Source organism: Oncorhynchus kisutch, linkage group LG20, assembly GCF_002021735.2.
Source record: "Oncorhynchus kisutch isolate 150728-3 linkage group LG20, Okis_V2, whole genome shotgun sequence".
NCBI classification, from domain to species: domain Eukaryota; kingdom Metazoa; phylum Chordata; class Actinopteri; order Salmoniformes; family Salmonidae; genus Oncorhynchus; species Oncorhynchus kisutch.
Window position 1 is genome coordinate 6664844 of NC_034193.2, and position 20119 is coordinate 6684962.

Consider the following 20119-nt stretch of genomic DNA (forward strand, 5'->3'; position numbering starts at 1 on the left):
GTCAACCCTGTTTCTGGTCCACCCTGTTTCTGGTCCACCCTGTTTCTGGTCCACCCTGTTTCTGGTCAACCCTGTTTCTCAACAACCCTGTTTCTGGTCAACCCTGTTTCTCAACAACCCTGTTTCTGGTCAACCTTGTTTCTCAACAGCCCTGTTTCTGGTCAACCCTGTTTCTGGTCCACCCTGTTTCTGGTCCACCCTGTTTCTGGTCCACCCTGTTTCTGGTCCACCCTGTTTCTGGTCCACCCTGTTTCTGGTTAAGTTTCCAATAGGGAACCCTTTCTTATTAAGTTATTATTCATGGTTGTGGATTGTTTTTCTTTTTTTCTTGTTTGTTTATGTCATTACCGTTATGCGATGTCATCGCCGTTATACGATGTCATCGTTGTTTAAATGACATCATCACTTATGTGACGTCATCGCTGTTAAGCGATCGAGAACGGCTCTGTTTTCTCGGTTGTGTTTTTTTTTTATGACGGGTTACTTAGTTGTTACACCACAGTGGAGAGAGACTACTAAAGACTACTACAGTGAAATTGGCTATTGCGTTTTATTTGTGTTTGATTCTAGAAGAAGGCCACATTGGAGAGTTACAGAACACAAGGGGACAAAGGAGAAAATATCGAATTGTTGATAACAAAACAAATGTTTCCTTAATATGTTTAGTAATTTTCCAATACCGTGTATATATACTCTTGTCAAAGTAGTCAAATGTATTCCCGTAAAACAAAATGAGTTCTGGTGAAAATCTGATCTACTGTGTTGACATTCTGCTTTGCTGTGATTGGGCAGATGTTGTATATTTGCAGGTTAATGTAGCCTTGTATTGAACAATTGGCGGCAATGGATTATAAACTTTACCTCAAGCTTTTTCCTCTTCACTATTTTTATCCCTCCAATGACCTGTTTCTAGCTTTCCATCCGAGTCTCTCTTTCTGTCTCTCTGTCTACCTTATCCTCCTGTTTTCAGCCGCCTGCTTTCAGGTCAGGGTCTTCGTGTTATTATCACGCTTGTTTCTGCCTGTTTTCAACCGCCTGCTTTCAGGTCAGGGTCTTCGTGTTATTATCACGCTTGTTTCTGCCTGTTTTCAGCCACCTGCTTTCAGGTCAGGGTCTTCGTGTTATTATCACGCTTGTTTCTGCCTGTTTTCAACCGCCTGCTTTCAGGTCAGGGTCTTCGTGTTATTATCACGCTTGTTTCTGCCTGTTTTCAACCGCCTGCTTTCAGGTCAGGGTCTTCGTGTTATTATCACGCTTGTTTCTGCCTGTTTTCAGCCACCTGCTTTCAGGTCAGGGTCTTCGTGTTATTATCACGCTTGTTTCTGCCTGTTTTCAACCGCCTGCTTTCAGGTCAGGGTCTTCGTGTTATTATCACGCTTGTTTCTGCCTGTTTTCAGCCGCCTGCTTTCAGGTCAGGGTCTTCGTGTTATTATCACGCTTGTTTCTGCCTGTTTTCAACCGCCTGCTTTCAGGTCAGGGTCTTCGTGTTATTATCACGCTTGTTTCTGCCTGTTTTCAGCCACCTGCTTTCAGGTCAGGGTCTTCGTGTTATTATCACGCTTGTTTCTGCCTGTTTTCAACCGCCTGCTTTCAGGTCAGGGTCTTCGTGTTATTATCACGCTTGTTTCTGCCTGTTTTCAGCCGCCTGCTTTCAGGTCAGGGTCTTCGTGTTATTATCACGCTTGTTTCTGCCTGTTTTCAACCGCCTGCTTTCAGGTCAGGGTCTTCGTGTTATTATCACGCCTGTTTCTGCCTGTTTTCAACCGCCTGCTTTCAGGTCAGGGTCTTCGTGTTATTATCACGCTTGTTTCTGCCTGTTTTCAGCCGCCTGCTTTCAGGTCAGGGTCTTCGTGTTATTATCACGCTTGTTTCTGCCTGTTTTCAGCCGCCTGCTTTCATGTCAGGGTCTTCGTGTTATTATCACGCTTGTTTCTGCCTGTTTTCAACCGCCTGCTTTCAGGTCAGGGTCTTCGTGTTATTATCACGCTTGTTTCTGCCTGTTTTCAACCGCCTGCTTTCAGGTCAGGGTCTTCGTGTTATTATCACGCTTGTTTCTGCCTGTTTTCAGCCGCCTGCTTTCAGGTCAGGGTCTTCGTGTTATTATCACGCTTGTTTCTGCCTGTTTTCAGCCGCCTGCTTTCATGTCAGGGTCTTCGTGTTATTATCACGCTTGTTTCTGCCTGTTTTCAACCGCCTGCTTTCAGGTCAGGGTCTTCGTGTTATTATCACGCTTGTTTCTGCCTGTTTTCAGCCGCCTGCTTTCAGGTCGGGGTCTTCGTGTTACTTCGTTCATCGTCAAAATATTTTTTTTTTTACCAATCGTTACTGTCTAAAACACAGCAGGTTGTCTGGATGCTGTCTTCATTAACAATGTTGTTACTTTTTATACTTCTATTAGGATTATAGAAACGAGAAAGAAAGACAGAAAGAAAGAAAGAAAGATAGAAAGAAAGAGAGGGAGAAAGAGAGGAAGAAAGAGAGGGAGAAAGAGAGGGAGAAAGAGAGGAAGAAAGAGAGGGAGAAAGAGAGGGAGAAAGAGATGGAGAAAGAGAGGGAGAAAGAGAGGAAGAAAGAGATGGAGAAAGAGAGGGAGAAAGAGAGGGAGAAAGAGAGGGAGAAAGAGAGGAAGAAAGAGATGGAGAAAGAGAGGGAGAAAGAGAGGGAGAAAGAGAGGGAGAAAGAGAGGGAGAAAGAGAGGAAGAAAGAGATGGAGAAAGAGAGGGAGAAAGAGAGGAAGAAAGAGAGGAAGAAAGAGAGGAAGAAAGAGATGGAGAAAGAGAGGAAGAAAGAGATGGAGAAAGAGAGGGAGAAAGAGAGGACGAAAGAGATGGAGAAAGAAAGAAAGAAAACGTGTTTAACCTCTTGAGTATCTATTCCCAATGGTACCCTATTCCCTATATCAGGTTATTGAACTCTGACCCCGCGAGGTCCGGAGCCTGCTGGTTTTCTGTTCTACCTGATTATTAATTGAACACACCTGGTGTCCCAGGTCTAAAAATCAGACCCCGGCTGAATCTCAAACCGAACACTTGGGCCCCTAAGCCCTTTATCGAGTGGCCACTTGCTCTTGTGTTCGATAGTGAACAGTCGACTCTCAAACGTTTTGGCCAAAATGAGCAGTGAGATGATGCTGATTCAGGACAGAGCTGTTTTTCTGCTTCATTCAAAGGTGTTAATTGTGATAAAATAAAGCTACTACTAGTTTTTAGCATTTATCATTTAGTGTTGAACTAGCTGGTTTGTTAGCTTCTTTTTCGTTTTATAGGAAGTGACCTGATCAAACTTCAGAAATACACTAAACAACTAAGACCTCCTCGAAATTAAACTTCAAATATTAAATACAGATTTCTTGATATCTTGATTTATCCAGACAATTTTTTTTTTTTTGTAGGTCAAAGTAGACTGTTGTTGCTAGGTAACATGCTAAGAAGTTTGCTGCCATTGTTGCCATGGGCGCCGGGTCGGCATAGGATGCCCACTTGATAGAGGCCTCTGAAGTTCGCAGTAGAGCCCTAGCGTTTTTACATTCACTCGATGGACTCTTGAACACAGCTATCGAGTGCTCAACGTGTTCGGTTTGACATTCAGTCCCAGATTAGAGGGGAACAATGAGGCTTCGAGGTCCAGAATGGAGTTTGAGGACCCTGTATAGTGCACTACTCTGGGTCATAAGGACCCTGGTTGAAAAGTAGTGCACTATATAGGGAAAAGAGTGCCATAGGGCTCTGGTCTAAAGTAGTGCACTACATAGGGAATAGGGTTCTATAGGGCTCTGGTCTAAAGTAGTGCACTATATAGGGAATAGGGTGCCATAGGGCTCTGGTCTAAAGTAGTGCACTATATAGGGAATAGGGTGCCATAGGATTCTGGTCTAAAGTAGTGCACTATATAGGGAATAGAGTGCCATAGGACTCAGGGTAAAGTAGTGCACTATATAGGGAACTGAGTGCCATAGGGCTCTGGTCTAAAGTAGTGCACTATATAGGGAATAGAGTAACAGTCCTGGTTTAAAGTAGTGCACTATATAGGGAATAGAGTGCCATTGGGCCCTGGTCTAAAGTAGTGTACTATATAGGGAATAGGGTGTCAGTCCTGGTCTAAAGTAGTGCACTATATAGGGAATAGTGTGCCAGTCCTGGTAAAGTAGTGCACTATATAGGGAATAGGGTGCCAGTCCTGGTCTAAAGTAGTGTACTATATATAGGGAATAGAGTGCCATAGGGTCCTGGTCTAAAGTAGTGCACTATATATAGGGAATAGGGTGCCAGTCCTGGTCTAAAGTAGTGCACTATATAGGGAATAGGGTGCCATTTGGGAATGAACCCTGTTCTCTGAGACGGCAGAAACCAAAGCACAGGCAGTATGTTCTATTGTCATCTCTCTTCTCCAACAGAAACGTGGAACAATTGATTTAATCCTTCTGTCTGTGTGTTACTCATATCTCAACCGTTCTGTGTCTTCTCTTTGTGCTCAAGCAACGTGCTTTTCAAGTACAAAAATCCCTGAAATAAATGTATATTTTTTCAGATCAGATCAGATCAGGGCCTATAGAAACAGGGTTGAAGAGTTCTCACTGAGACGGTTGTAAATGACTTTTTTTTTAAAGAAAAGCACATGTTGAGTAATGACAGCTAACTGGACCAGAAATGCTGACTGTGGAATACAGGGCTACGGCAAGCAACAAAGGACATAATCACTGCTCACTGCTCAGTAAAGCAGTCTCTGGGGACGAACAAAAACAAGATGGCGAAGAGGAAGAAGAGGACAATAATGATGAACCTTTTAGGATCCTGTCCAACTGAAAAAGACATCTGGAACAAAGACCGTGGAACCCTGAAGTGCTACTGAAGTACTACTGAAGTACTACTGAAGAACTACTGAGTACTGTTCTCTCTCTCCTAAACCTTGAACTGTGTGATGCAGGTGTTATAGAGGCTGTTGTGATTACTTCAGATAAGATGTTATGTTGTGTATCGCCTGGATTCTGGTCCAATCTTTCGCCTGGAGTGGGAGACAGTTGACGCTCGATGGCTGCGCCCATAAGGGTGATACCTGTACCTGCGTCTGACTCCTCCACATTGCTGTCTGGTCAAAGAGTAACAAGAAATAAGCTTTTGATTGTGAACCGAACCCGTGTCGTTTGTTATGAGAAAAACAAAACAAAAAAACAGAATTCAGTGATACATTTGTTTTCATTTTAAATCTGTAAACTACCAACTGTAACTAAATATAATTTTTATGCAATAAATTATATTTCCTAGTTTAACGAGAACCTCCTGTTTTTTTGTTGTTGTTGTCGTGGGAGATTTTAGTGAAGACTGCATTCACGGTAAACGCTGCATATGTCAACTGAATGGGAAAATGTCCTTTACATTTCTAACACTCTTCAGCGATCCAGACTGAACAGAGGTCCTTTGATGTGTCACTTAAGTATCTTGTATTGAGCTCTATCAAAAAGTATGTGGACACCCCTTCAAATTAGTAGATTCGGCTATTTCAGCCACACCCGTTGCTGACAGGTGTATAAAATGGAGCACACAGCCATGTAATCTCCATAGACAAACATTTGTGGTAGAATGGCCCGTACTGAAGAGCTTAGTGACTTTCAACGTGGCACCGGCATACGATGCCACCTTTCCAACAAGTCAGTTTGTTAAAATGTCTTCCCTGCTAGAGCTGATTCGGTCAACTGTAAGTGCTGTTGTTGTGAAGTGGAAACGTCTTGGAGCAACAACGACTCAGCCGGAAAGTGGTAGGCCACACAAGCTCTCAGAACAGGACCGCCAAGTGCTTGTCGACACCGGTGTGGAAGAACTTGACTGGTCTGCACAGAGGCCTGACCTCAACCCCATCAAACACGTTTGGGATGAATTGGAACCTGGCCACTGTTTTAAATGCTAACCTTTTAGCATTTGTGGCACAAATCCCATGCAAATCAATGGTATCTATATTAGCATTTCTGCACCTTCATGACCAATCTTAAAGTATCTAGAGATTGATTGTTTAAAATGTACCCCGTTTAAAGAAATGTGAATTTAAACAAATTTTGCCAATTTATTAAGTACTAAATTAAGCTCACAGAGAGATTCTTACCTTACCTGGAACCAAAAAAGGGTTCTCTTACAGGGACTGAATAATACTTCTGGGTCCGGCTTTTTCTAATGCCACGCTTACACCTGGTTCTAACATGCGTTATTTGTCTCGTCCACATTCTGATTGTGCCCACATTGGTTGACAGGTTTAGCAAAATATCAACAAGTGACTGAATGTTTGAAAACATTATATGACATCATTAGAATTATTCCTTAATCAATTGACTTGATGGATTAGCCTCTTACATGAGTTTTTATTTTTAGTTATTTAACCAGGCAAGTCAGTTAAGAACAAATACTTATTTTCAATGACGGCCTAGGAACAGTGGGTTAACTGGTCTAGGAACAGTGGGTTAACTGGTCTAGGAACAGTCGGTTAACTGGTCTAGGAACAGTGGGTTAACTGGTCTAGGAACAGTGGGTTAACTGGTCTAGGAACAGTGGGTTAACTGGTCTAGGAACAGTGGGTTAACTGGCCTAGGAACAGTGGGTTAACTGGTCTAGGAACAGTGGGTTAACTGGCCTAGGAACAGTGGGTTAACTGGTCTAGGAACAGTGGGTTAACTGGTCTAGGAACAGTGGGTTAACTGGTCTAGCAACAGTGGGTTAACTGGTCTAGGAACAGTGGGTTAACTGGTCTAGGAACAGTGGGTTAACTGGCCTAGGAACAGTGGGTTAACTGGTCTAGGAACAGTGGGTTAACTGGTCTAGGAACAGTGGGTTAACTGGTCTAGGAACAGTGGGTTAACTGGTCTAGGAACAGTGGGTTAAACTGGTCTAGGAACAGTGGGTTAACTGGTCTAGGAACAGTGGGTTAACTGGTCTAGGAACAGTGGGTTAACTGGCCTAGGAACAGTGGGTTAACTGGCCTAGGAACAGAGGGTTAACTGGCCTAGGAACAGTGGGTTAACTGGTCTAGGAACAGTGGGTTAACTGGCCTAGGAACAGTGGGTTAACTGGCCTAGGAACAGTGGGTTAACTGGCCTAGGAACAGTGGGTTAACTGGTCTAGGAACAGTGGGTTAACTGGCCTAGGAACAGTGGGTTAACTGGTCTAGGAACAGTGGGTTAACTGGTCTAGGAACAGTGGGTTAACAGGAACAGTGGGTTAACTGGTCTAGGAACAGTGGGTTAACTGGTCTAGGAACAGTGGGTTAACTGGCCTAGGAACAGTGGGTTAACTGGTCTAGGAACAGTGGGTTAACTGGTCTAGGAACAGTGGGTTAACTGGTCTAGGAACAGTGGGTTAACTGGTCTAGGAACAGTGGGTTAACTGGCCTAGGAACAGTGGGTTAACTGGCCTAGGAACAGTGGGTTAACTGGTCTAGGAACAGTGGGTTAACTGGCCTAGGAACAGTGGGTTAACTGGTCTAGGAACAGTCGGTTAACTGGTCTAGGAACAGTGGGTTAACAGGAACAGTGGGTTAACTGGTCTAGGAACAGTGGGTTAACTGGTCTAGGAACAGTGGGTTAACTGGTCTAGGAACAGTGGGTTAACTGGCCTAGGAACAGTGGGTTAACTGGTCTAGGAACAGTGGGTTAACTGGCCTAGGAACAGTGGGTTAACTGGTCTAGGAACAGTGGGTTAACTGGCCTAGGAACAGTGGGTTAACTGGTCTAGCAACAGTGGGTTAACTGGTCTAGGAACAGTGGGTTAACTGGTCTAGGAACAGTGGGTTAACTGGCCTAGGAACAGTGGGTTAACTGGTCTAGGAACAGTGGGTTAACTGGTCTAGGAACAGTGGGTTAACTGGTCTAGGAACAGTGGGTTAACTGGTCTAGGAACAGTGGGTTAAACTGGTCTAGGAACAGTGGGTTAACTGGTCTAGGAACAGTGGGTTAACTGGTCTAGGAACAGTGGGTTAACTGGCCTAGGAACAGTGGGTTAACTGGCCTAGGAACAGAGGGTTAACTGGCCTAGGAACAGTGGGTTAACTGGTCTAGGAACAGTGGGTTAACTGGCCTAGGAACAGTGGGTTAACTGGCCTAGGAACAGTGGGTTAACTGGCCTAGGAACAGTGGGTTAACTGGTCTAGGAACAGTGGGTTAACTGGCCTAGGAACAGTGGGTTAACTGGTCTAGGAACAGTGGGTTAACTGGTCTAGGAACAGTGGGTTAACAGGAACAGTGGGTTAACTGGTCTAGGAACAGTGGGTTAACTGGTCTAGGAACAGTGGGTTAACTGGCCTAGGAACAGTGGGTTAACTGGTCTAGGAACAGTGGGTTAACTGGTCTAGGAACAGTGGGTTAACTGGTCTAGGAACAGTGGGTTAACTGGTCTAGGAACAGTGGGTTAACTGGCCTAGGAACAGTGGGTTAACTGGCCTAGGAACAGTGGGTTAACTGGTCTAGGAACAGTGGGTTAACTGGCCTAGGAACAGTGGGTTAACTGGTCTAGGAACAGTCGGTTAACTGGTCTAGGAACAGTGGGTTAACAGGAACAGTGGGTTAACTGGTCTAGGAACAGTGGGTTAACTGGTCTAGGAACAGTGGGTTAACTGGCCTAGGAACAGTGGGTTAACTGGTCTAGGAACAGTGGGTTAACTGGTCTAGGAACAGTGGGTTAACTGGTCTAGGAACAGTGGGTTAACTGGTCTAGGAACAGTGGGTTAAACTGGTCTAGGAACAGTGGGTTAACTGGTCTAGGAACAGTGGGTTAACTGGTCTAGGAACAGTGGGTTAACTGGCCTAGGAACAGAGGGTTAACTGGCCTAGGAACAGTGGGTTAACTGGTCTAGGAACAGTGGGTTAACTGGCCTAGGAACAGTGGGTTAACTGGCCTAGGAACAGTGGGTTAACTGGCCTAGGAACAGTGGGTTAACTGGTCTAGGAACAGTGGGTTAACTGGCCTAGGAACAGTGGGTTAACTGGTCTAGGAACAGTGGGTTAACAGGAACAGTGGGTTAACTGGTCTAGGAACAGTGGGTTAACTGGTCTAGGAACAGTGGGTTAAACTGGTCTAGGAACAGTGGGTTAAACTGGTCTAGGAACAGTGGGTTAACTGGCCTAGGAACAGTGGGTTAACTGGCCTAGGAACAGTGGGTTAACTGGTCTAGGAACAGTGGGGTTAACTGCCTGTTCAGGGGCAGAACGTACCTTGTCAGCTTGGGGATTTGAACTTGCAACCTTCCGGTTACTAGTCCAACGCTCTAACCACTAGGCTACCCTGCCGCCCATTGGTTAGTGGTTCAAAATGTACACTACCGTTCAAAAGTTTGGGGTCACTTAGAAATGTCCTTGCTTTTGAAAGAAAAGCATTTTATTTTGTCCATTAAAATAACATCATATTGATCAGAAATACAGTGTAGACATTGTTAATGTTGTAAATGACTATTGTAGCTGGAAACGGCTGATTTTTTTATGGAATATCTACATAGGTGCACAGAGGAAACAGGTACAAAAGTATCTATATCCACAGTAAAACGAGTCCTATATTGACATAACCTGAACGGCCGCTCAGCAAGGAAGAAGCCACTGCTCCAAAACCGCCATAAAAAAAAGCCAGACTACAGTTTGCAACTGCACATGGGGACAAAGGTCGTACATTTTGGAGAAATGTCCTCTGGTCTGATGAAACAAAAATAGAACTGTTTGGCCATAAGGACCATTGTTATGTTTGGAGGAAAAGGGGGAGGCTTGCAAGCTAAAGAACACCATCCCAACTGTGAAGCACGCAGTGGCAGCATCATGTTGTGGGGGTGCTTTGCTGCAGGAGGGACTGGTGCACTTCACAAAATAGATGGCATCATGAGGTAGGAAAATGAGACAGAGAGACACAGAGAGACAGAGAGAGACACACAGAGAGAGAGAGACAGACACAGAGAGAGAGAGAGAGACAGAGAGAGAGAGAGAGAGACACAGAGAGAGAGAGAGACACAGAGAGAGAGATACAGAGAGAGAGATACAGAGAGAGAGAGACAGACACACAGAGAGAGAGAGACAGACACACAGAGAGAGAGAGAGATACACAGAGAGAGAGACAGACACAGAGAGAGACAGAGAGAGAGAGACAGACACAGAGAGAGAGAGAGAGAGAGAGACACAGAGAGAGAGAGACACAGAGAGAGAGAGACAGACACAGAGAGAGAGAGACACAGAGAGAGAGAGACAGACACAGAGAGAGAGAGAGAGACAGAGAGTTACTTACTGAGTAAAATTTGTATTTGATTTTGAATCGCCAAGTAACAGGGAATGGTTTATATTTTCAAAATGAAGACGCCGACATTACTTTTCCTAACAGAATATCTCCAACGTGCGTTTCCAATCTCCTTCTCTCTCAACCTTCATTCCTTTCTCCAGCGTGCAGAGCGAGGGGTTGTCAACAATTAAATTTTGGGTACTTTGGTTAGCCCATGGAGTTTTGGGATATCTGTCGTGCGGCTAGAGGCTCCTCAAACATTGTTGATGTGTGAAGTAAAATAACCCCATTTGATTGAATGAACCAGCAGGAAAGCTTGTTGGAGGAGGGCAGAGACCCGGCCGTGTGGTGCCAGGACAACAACCCCTCAACGTGATCAAGACTAAGGGAAAAGGAGGACTGAGTAAGAGCCCCCATTCAGCTTCAAGTTCCTTGGTGTACACATCACCAACAAACTATCATGGTCCAAACACTCTAAGGCAGTCGTAAAGAGGGCACAACAAAGGCTATTCCCCCTCAGGAGACTGAAAAGATTTGTCATGGGTCCTCAGATCCTCAAAAAGGTTCTACAGCTGCACCATCAAGAGCATCACTGCCTGGTATGGAAACTGCTTGGCCTCCGACCGCAAGTCACTACAGAGGGTAGTGCGTACGGCCCAGTACATCACCGGGGCCAAGCTTCCTGCCATCCAGGACCTCTATACCAGGCGGTGTCAGAGGAAGGCCTAAAAATTGTCAAAGACTCCACCCTAGTCATGGACTGTCCTCTCTGCTACCACACGGCAAGCGGTACCAGAACGCCAAGTCTAACCGTTGCCCTCGCACATTGACTGTCACGACTTCTGCTCGGGCGGTGCTCGGCGGTCGACGTCAGCGGTCTTCTAGCCATCATTGATCCCATTTTAAAATTTTCCATTGGTTTTGTCTTGTCTTCCTACACACCTGTTTCAATCCCTGTTGTGTATTTAACCCTTTGTTTCCCCTCATGTCTTTGTCAGAGATTGTTTGTTATTTCAGTGTTGTGTTGTTTTTGTATTGGTGTGCGACGGGTCCTCGTACCCACTTTGTTTATAGTTATATTTAGTGTTTAGTTTATTGTCATTAAATAACTCCATTACACTCAGTTTGATTCTCCTGCGCCTGACTTCCCTGCCACCTAAACACACGACTCTGACATTGACTCTGTACCGGTACCCTCTGTATATAGCCTCCACATTGACTCTGTACCGGTACCCACTGTATATAGCCTCCACATTGACTCTGTACCGGTACCCACTGTATATAGCCTCCACATTGACTCTGTACCGTAATACCCTGTATATAGCCTCCACATTGACTCTGTACCGTAACACCCTGTATATAGCCTCCACATTGACTCTCCACATCACCCCCCCCCCCCTAACATGGTGTAGAGGTCTACTATAGACTATAACATGGTGTAGAGGTCTACTACAGACTATAACATGGTGTAGAAGTCTACTATAGACTATAACATGATGTAGAGGTCTACTATAGACTATAACATGGTGTAGAGGTCTACTATAGACTATAACATGGTGTAGAGGTATACTATAGACTATAACATGATGTAGAGGTCTACTACAGACTATAACATGGTGTAGAGGTCTACTATAGACTATAACATGGTGTAGAGGTCTACTATAGACTATAACATGGTGTAGAAGTCTACTATAGACTATAACATGGTGTAGAGGTCTACTATAGACTATAACATGGTGTAGAGGTCTACTATAGACTATAACATGGTGTAGAGGTCTACTATAGACTATAACATGGTGTAGAGGTCTACTATAGACTATAACATGGTGTAGAGGTCTACTATAGACTATAACATGGTGTAGAGGTCTACTATAGACTATAACATGGTGTAGAGGTCTACTATAGACTATAACATGGTGTAGAGGTCTACTATAGACTATAACATGGTGTAGAGGTCTACTATAGACTATAACATGGTGTAGAGGTCTACTACAGACTATAACATGGTGTAGAGGTCTACTATAGACTATAACATGGTGTAGAGGTCTACTATAGACTATAACATGGTGTAGAGGTCTACTATAGACTACAACATGGTTTAGAGGTTCTACTATAGACTATAACATGGTGTAGATGTATACTATAGACTATAACATGGTGTAGAGGTCTACTATAGACTATAACATGGTGTAGAGGTCTACTATAGACTATAACATGGTGTAGAGGTCTACTATAGACTATAACATGGTGTAGAGGTCTACCATAGACTATAACATGGTGTAGAGGTCTACTATAGACTATAACATGGTGTAGAGGTCTACTATAGACTATAACATGGTGTAGAGGTCTACTAAAAACTATAACATGGTGTAGAGGTCTACTATAGACTATAACATGGTGTAGAGGTCTACCATAGACTATAACATGGGTGCATAGCCAGGTCTACTATAGACTATAACATGGTGTAGAGGTCTACTATAGACTATAACATGGTGTAGAGGTCTACTATAGACTATAACATGTTGTAGAGGTCTACTATAGACTATAACAGAGTGTAGAGGTCTACTATAGACTATAACATGGTGTATAGGGCAGGTCTACTATAGACTATAACATGGTGTATAGCCAGGTCTACTATAGACTAGAACATGGTGTAGAGGTCTACTATAGACTATAACATGGTGTAGAGGTCTACTATAGACTATAACTGGTGTAGAGGTCTACCATAGACTATAACATGGTGCATAGCCAGGTCGACTATTACGACTATAACATGGTGTAGAGGGTCTACTATAGACTATAACATGGTGTAGAGGTCTACTATAGACTATAACATGGTGTAGAGATCTACTATAACTATAAACATGGTGTAGAGGTCTACTATAACTATAACATGGTTAGAGGTCTACCACAGACTATAACATGGTGTAGAGGTCTACTATAGACTATAACATGGTGTAGAGGGTCTACTATAGACTATACATGGTGTAGAGGTCTACTATAGACTATAACATGGTGTAGAGGTCTACTATAGACTATAACATGGTGTAGAGGTCTACTATAGACTATAACATGGTGTAGAGGTCTACTATAGACTATAACATGGTGTAGAGGTCTACTATAGACTATAACATGGTGTAGAGGTCTACTATAGACTATAACATGGTGTAGAGGTCTACCATAGACTATAACATGGTGCATAGCCAGGTCTACTATAGACTATAACATGGTGTAGAGGTCTACTATAGACTATAACATGGTGTAGAGGTCTACTATAGACTATAACATGGTGTAGAGGTCTACTATAGACTATAACAGAATGTAGAGGTCTACTATAGACTATAACATGGTGTATAGCCAGGTCTACTATAGACTATAACATGGTGTAGAGGTCTACTATAGACTATAACATGGTGTAGAGGTCTACTATAGACTATAACATGGTGTAGAGGTCTACTATAGACTATAACATGGTGTATAGCCAGGTCTACTATAGACTATAACATGGTGTAGAGGTCTACTATAGACTATAACATGGTGTAGAGGTCTACTATAGACTATAACATGGTGTATAGCAGGTCTACTATAGACTATAACATGGTGTAGAGGTCTACTATAGACTATAACATGGTGTAGAGGTCTACTATAGACTATAACATGGTGTAGAGGTCTACTAGACTATAACATGTGTAGAGGTCTACTATAGACTATAACATGGTGTAGAGGTCTACCATAGACTATAACATGGTGTAGAGGTCTACCATAGACTATAACATGGTGTAGAGGTCTACTATAGACTATAACATGGTGTAGAGGTCTACCTATAGACTATAACATGGTGTAGAGGTCTACTATAGACTATAACATGGTGTAGAGGTCTACTATAGACTATAACATGGTGTAGAGGTCTACTATAGACTATAACATGGTGTAGAGGTCTACTATAGACTATAACATGGTGTAGAGGTCTACCATAGACTATAACATGGTGCATAGCAGGTCTACTATAGACTATAACATGGTGTAGAGGTCTACTATAGACTATAACATGGTGTAGAGGTCTACTATAGACTATAACATGGTGTAGAGGTCTACTATAGACTATAACATGGTGTAGAGGTCTACTATAGACTATAACATGGTGTAGAGGTCTACTATAGACTATAACATGGTGTAGAGGTCTACTATAGACTATAACATGGTGTAGAGGTCTACTATAGACTATAACATGGTGTAGAGGTCTACTATAGACTATAACATGGTGTAGAGGTCTACTATAGACTATAACATGGTGTAGAGGTCTACTATAGACTATAACATGGTGTAGAGGTCTACTATAGACTATAACATGGTGTAGAGGTCTACTATAGACTATAACATGGTGTAGAGGTCTACTAAAAACTATAACATGGTGTAGAGGTCTTATATAGACTATAACATGGTGTAGAGGTCTACCATAGACTATAACATGGTGCATAGCCAGGTCTACAATAGACTATAACATGGTGTAGAGGTCTACTATACACTATAACATGGTGTAGAGGTCTACTATAGACTATAACATGGTGTAGAGGTCTACTATAGACTATAACAGAGTGTAGAGGTCTACTATAGACTATAACATGGTGTATAGCCAGGTCTACTATAGACTATAACATGGTGTATAGCCAGGTCTACTATAGACTATAACATGGTGTAGAGGTCTACTATAGACTATAACATGGTGTAGAGGTCTACTATAGACTATAACATGGTGTATAGCCAGGTCTACTATAGACTATAACATGGTGTAGAGGTCTACCATAGACTATAACATGGTGTAGAGGTCTACCATAGACTATAACATGGTGTAGAGGTCTACTATAGACTATAACATGGTGTAGAGGTCTACTATAGACTATAACATGGTGTAGAGGTCTACTACAGACTATAACATGGTGTAGAGGTCTACCTATAGACTATAACATGGTGTAGAGGTCTACTATAGACTATAACATGGTGTAGAGGTCTACTATAGACTATAACATGGTGTAGAGGTCTACTATAGACTATAACATGGTGTAGAGGTCTACTATAGACTATAACATGGTGTAGAGGTCTACTATAGACTATAACATGGTGTAGAGGTCTACTATAGACTATAACATGGTGTAGAGGTCTACTATAGACTATAACATGGTGTAGAGTCTACTATAGAATATAACATGGTGTAGAGGTCTACTATAGACTATAACATGGTGTAGAGGTCTACTATAGACTATAAGCAATTAGGGTGTATACCATTGAGGTCTAACTATAGACTATAACATGGTGGATAGCCAGGTCTACATTAGACTATAACATGGTGTAGAGGTCTACTATAGACTATAACATGGTGTGTAGCAGGTCTACTATAGACTATACATGGTGTATAGCATGTCTACTATAGACTATAGTGGTGTATAGCCAGTCTACTAATAGACTATAACATGGTGTAGAGGTCTACTATAGACTATTAACATGGGGTAGAGGTCTACTATTAGACTATAGACATGGTGTATATGCCCAGGTCTACTATAGACTATAACATGGTGTAGAGGTCTACTATAGACTATAACATGGTGTAGAGGTCTACTATAGACTATAACATGGTGTAGAGGTCTACTATAGACTATAACATGGTGTAGAGGTCTACTATAGACTATAACATGGTGTAGAGGTCTACTATAGACTATAACATGGTGTAGAGGTCTCCTATAGACTATAACATGGTGTAGAGGTCTACCATAGACTATAAATGTCCTACTATAGACCTATAACATGGTTGTAGAGGTCTACTATAGACTATAACAAAGGTGTAGAGGTCTACTATAGACTATAACATGGTGTAGAGGTCTACTATAGACTATAACATGGTGTAGAGGTCTACTATAGACTATAACATGGTGCAGTAGCAGGTCTACTATAGACTATAACATGGTGTAGAGGTCTACTATAGACTATAACATGGTGTAGAGGTCTACTATAGACTATAACATGGTGTAGAGGTCTACTATAGACTATAACATGGTGTAGAGGTCTACTATAGACTATAACATGGTGTATAGGTCTACCTATAGACCTATAACATGGTGTAGAGGTCTACCATAGACTATAACATGGTGTAGAGGTCTACTATAGACATGGTGTAGAGGTCTACTATAGACTATAACATGGTGTAGAGGTCTACTATAGACTATAACATTGTGTAGAAGGTCTACTTAGACATAACATGGGTATAGACCTCTACCACATGGTGTAGAGGTCTACTATAGACTAAACATGGTGTAGAGGTCTACTATAGACTATAACATGGTTGTAGAGGTCTACTATAGACTATACATGGTGTTAGCCAGGTCTACTATAGACTATAACATGGTGTAGAGGTCTACTATAGACTATAACATGGTGTAGAGGTCTACTATAGACTATAACATGGTGTAGAGGTCTACTATAGACTATAACATGGTGTATGAGGTCTACTATAGACTATAACATGGTGTAGAGGTCTACTATAGACTATAACATGGTGTAGAGGTCTACTATAGACTATAACATGGTGTAGAGGTCTACCATAGACTATAACATGGTGTAGAGGTCTACTATAGACTATAACATGGTGTAGAGGTCTACTATAGACTATAACATGGTGTAAAGAGGTCTACTATAGACTATAACATGGTGTAGAGGTCTACTATAGACTATAACATGGTGTAGAGGTCTACTATAGACCTATAACATGGTGTAGTGGTCTCTATAGACTATAACATGGTGTAGAGGTCTATAGACTATAACATGGTGTAGAGGTCTACTATAGACTATAACATGGTGTAGAGGTCTACTATAGACTATAACATGGTGTAGAGGTCTACTATAGACTATAACATGGTGTAGAGGTCTACTATAGACTATAACATGGTGTAGAGGTCTACTATAGACTATAACATGGTGTAGAGGTCTACTATAGACTATAACATGGTGTAGAGGTCTACTATAGACTATAACATGGTGTAGAGGTCTACTATAGACTATAACATGGTGTAGCCAGGTCTACTATAGACTATAACATGGTGTAGAGGTCTACTATAGACTATAACATGGTGTAGAGGTCTACTATAGACTATAACATGGTGTAGAGGTCTACTATAGACTATAACATGGTGTAGAGGTCTACTATAGACTATAACATGGTGTAGAGGTCTACTATAGACTATAACATGGTGTAGAGGTCTACTATAGACTATAACATGGTGTAGAGGTCTACTATAGACTATAACATGGTGTAGAGGTCTACTATAGACTATAACATGGTGTAGAGGTCTACTATAGACTATAACATGGTGTAGAGGTCTACTATAGACTATAACATGGTGTAGAGGTCTACTATAGACTATAACATGGTGTAGAGGTCTACTATAGACTATAACATGGTGTAGAGGTCTACTATAGACTATAACATGGTGTAGAGGTCTACTATAGACTATAACATGGTGTAGAGGTCTACTATAGACTATAACATGGTGTAGAGGTCTACTATAGACTATAACATGGTGTAGAGGTCTACTATAGACTATAACATGGTGTAGAGGTCTACTATAGACTATAACATGGTGTAGAGGTCTACTATAGACTATAACATGGTGTAGAGGTCTACTATAGACTATAACATGGTGTAGAGGTCTACTATAGACTATAACATGGTGTAGAGGTCTACTATAGACTATAACATGGTGTAGAGGTCTACTATAGACTATAACATGGTGTAGAGGTCTACTATAGACTATAACATGGTGTAGAGGTCTACTATAGACTATAACATGGTGTAGAGGTCTACTATAGACTATAACATGGTGTAGAGGTCTACTATAGACTATAACATGGTGTATAGAGGTCTACTATAGACTATAACATGGTGTAGAGGTCTACTATAGACTATAACATGGTGTAGAGGTCTACTATAGACTATAACATGGTGTATAGCCAGGTCTACTATAGACTATAACATGGTGTAGAGGTCTACTATAGACTATAACATGGTGTAGAGGTCTACTATAGACTATAACATGGTGTAGAGGTCTACTATAGACTATAACATGGTGTAGAGGTCTACTATAGACTATAACATGGTGTAGAGGTCTACTATAGACTATAACATGGTGTAGAGGTCTACTATAGACTATAACATGGTGTAGAGGTCTACTATAGACTATAACATGGTGTAGAGGTCTACTATAGACTATAACATGGTGTAGAGGTCTACTATAGACTATAACATGGTGTAGAGGTCTACTATAGACTATAACATGGTGTAGAGGTCTACTATAGACTATAACATGGTGTAGAGGTCTACTATAGACTATAACATGGTGTAGAGGTCTACTATAGACTATAACATGGTGTAGAGGTCTACTATAGACTATAACATGGTGTAGAGGTCTACTATAGACTATAACATGGTGTAGAGGTCTACTATAGACTATAACATGGTGTAGAGGTCTACTATAGACTATAACATGGTGTAGAGGTCTACTATAGACTATAACATGGTGTAGAGGTCTACTATAGACTATAACATGGTGTAGAGGTCTACTATAGACTATAACATGGTGTAGAGGTCTACTATAGACTATAACATGGTGTAGAGGTCTACTATAGACTATAACATGGTGTAGAGGTCTACTATAGACTATAACATGGTGTAGAGGTCTACTATAGACTATAACATGGTGTAGAGGTCTACTATAGACTATAACATGGTGTAGAGGTCTACTATAGACTATAACATGGTGTAGAGGTCTACTATAGACTATAACATGGTGTAGAGGTCTACTATAGACTATAACATGGTGTAGAGGTCTACTATAGACTATAACATGGTGTAGAGGTCTACTATAGACTATAACATGGTGTAGAGGTCTACTATAGACTATAACATGGTGTAGAGGTCTACTATAGACTATAACATGGTGTAGAGGTCTACTATAGACTATAACATGGTGTAGAGGTCTACTATAGACTATAACATGGTGTAGAGGTCTACTATAGACTATAACATGGTGTAGAGGTCTACTATAGACTATAACATGGTGTAGAGGTCTACTATAGACTATAACATGGTGTAGAGGTCTACTATAGACTATAACATGGTGTAGAGGTCTACTATAGACTATAACATGGTGTAGAGGTCTACTATAGACTATAACATGGTGTAGAGGTCTACTATAGACTATAACATGGTGTAGAGGTCTACTATAGACTATAACATGGTGTAGAGGTCTACTATAGACTATAACATGGTGTAGAGGTCTACTATAGACTATAACATGGTGTAGAGGTCTACTATAGACTATAACATGGTGTAGAGGTCTACTATAGACTATAACATGGTGTAGAGGTCTACTATAGACTATAACATGGTGTAGAGGTCTACTATAGACTATAACATGGTGTAGAGGTCTACTATAGACTATAACATGGTGTAGAGGTCTACTATAGACTATAACATGGTGTAGAGGTCTACTATAGACTATAACATGGTGTAGAGGTCTACTATAGACTATAACATGGTGTAGAGGTCTACTATAGACTATAACATGGTGTAGAGGTCTACTATAGACTATAACATGGTGTAGAGGTCTACTATAGACTATAACATGGTGTAGAGGTCTACTATAGACTATAACATGGTGTAGAGGTCTACTATAGACTATAACATGGTGTAGAGGTCTACTATAGACTATAACATGGTGTAGAGGTCTACTATAGACTATAACATGGTGTAGAGGTCTACTATAGACTATAACATGGTGTAGAGGTCTACTATAGACTATAACATGGTGTAGAGGTCTACTATAGACTATAACATGGTGTAG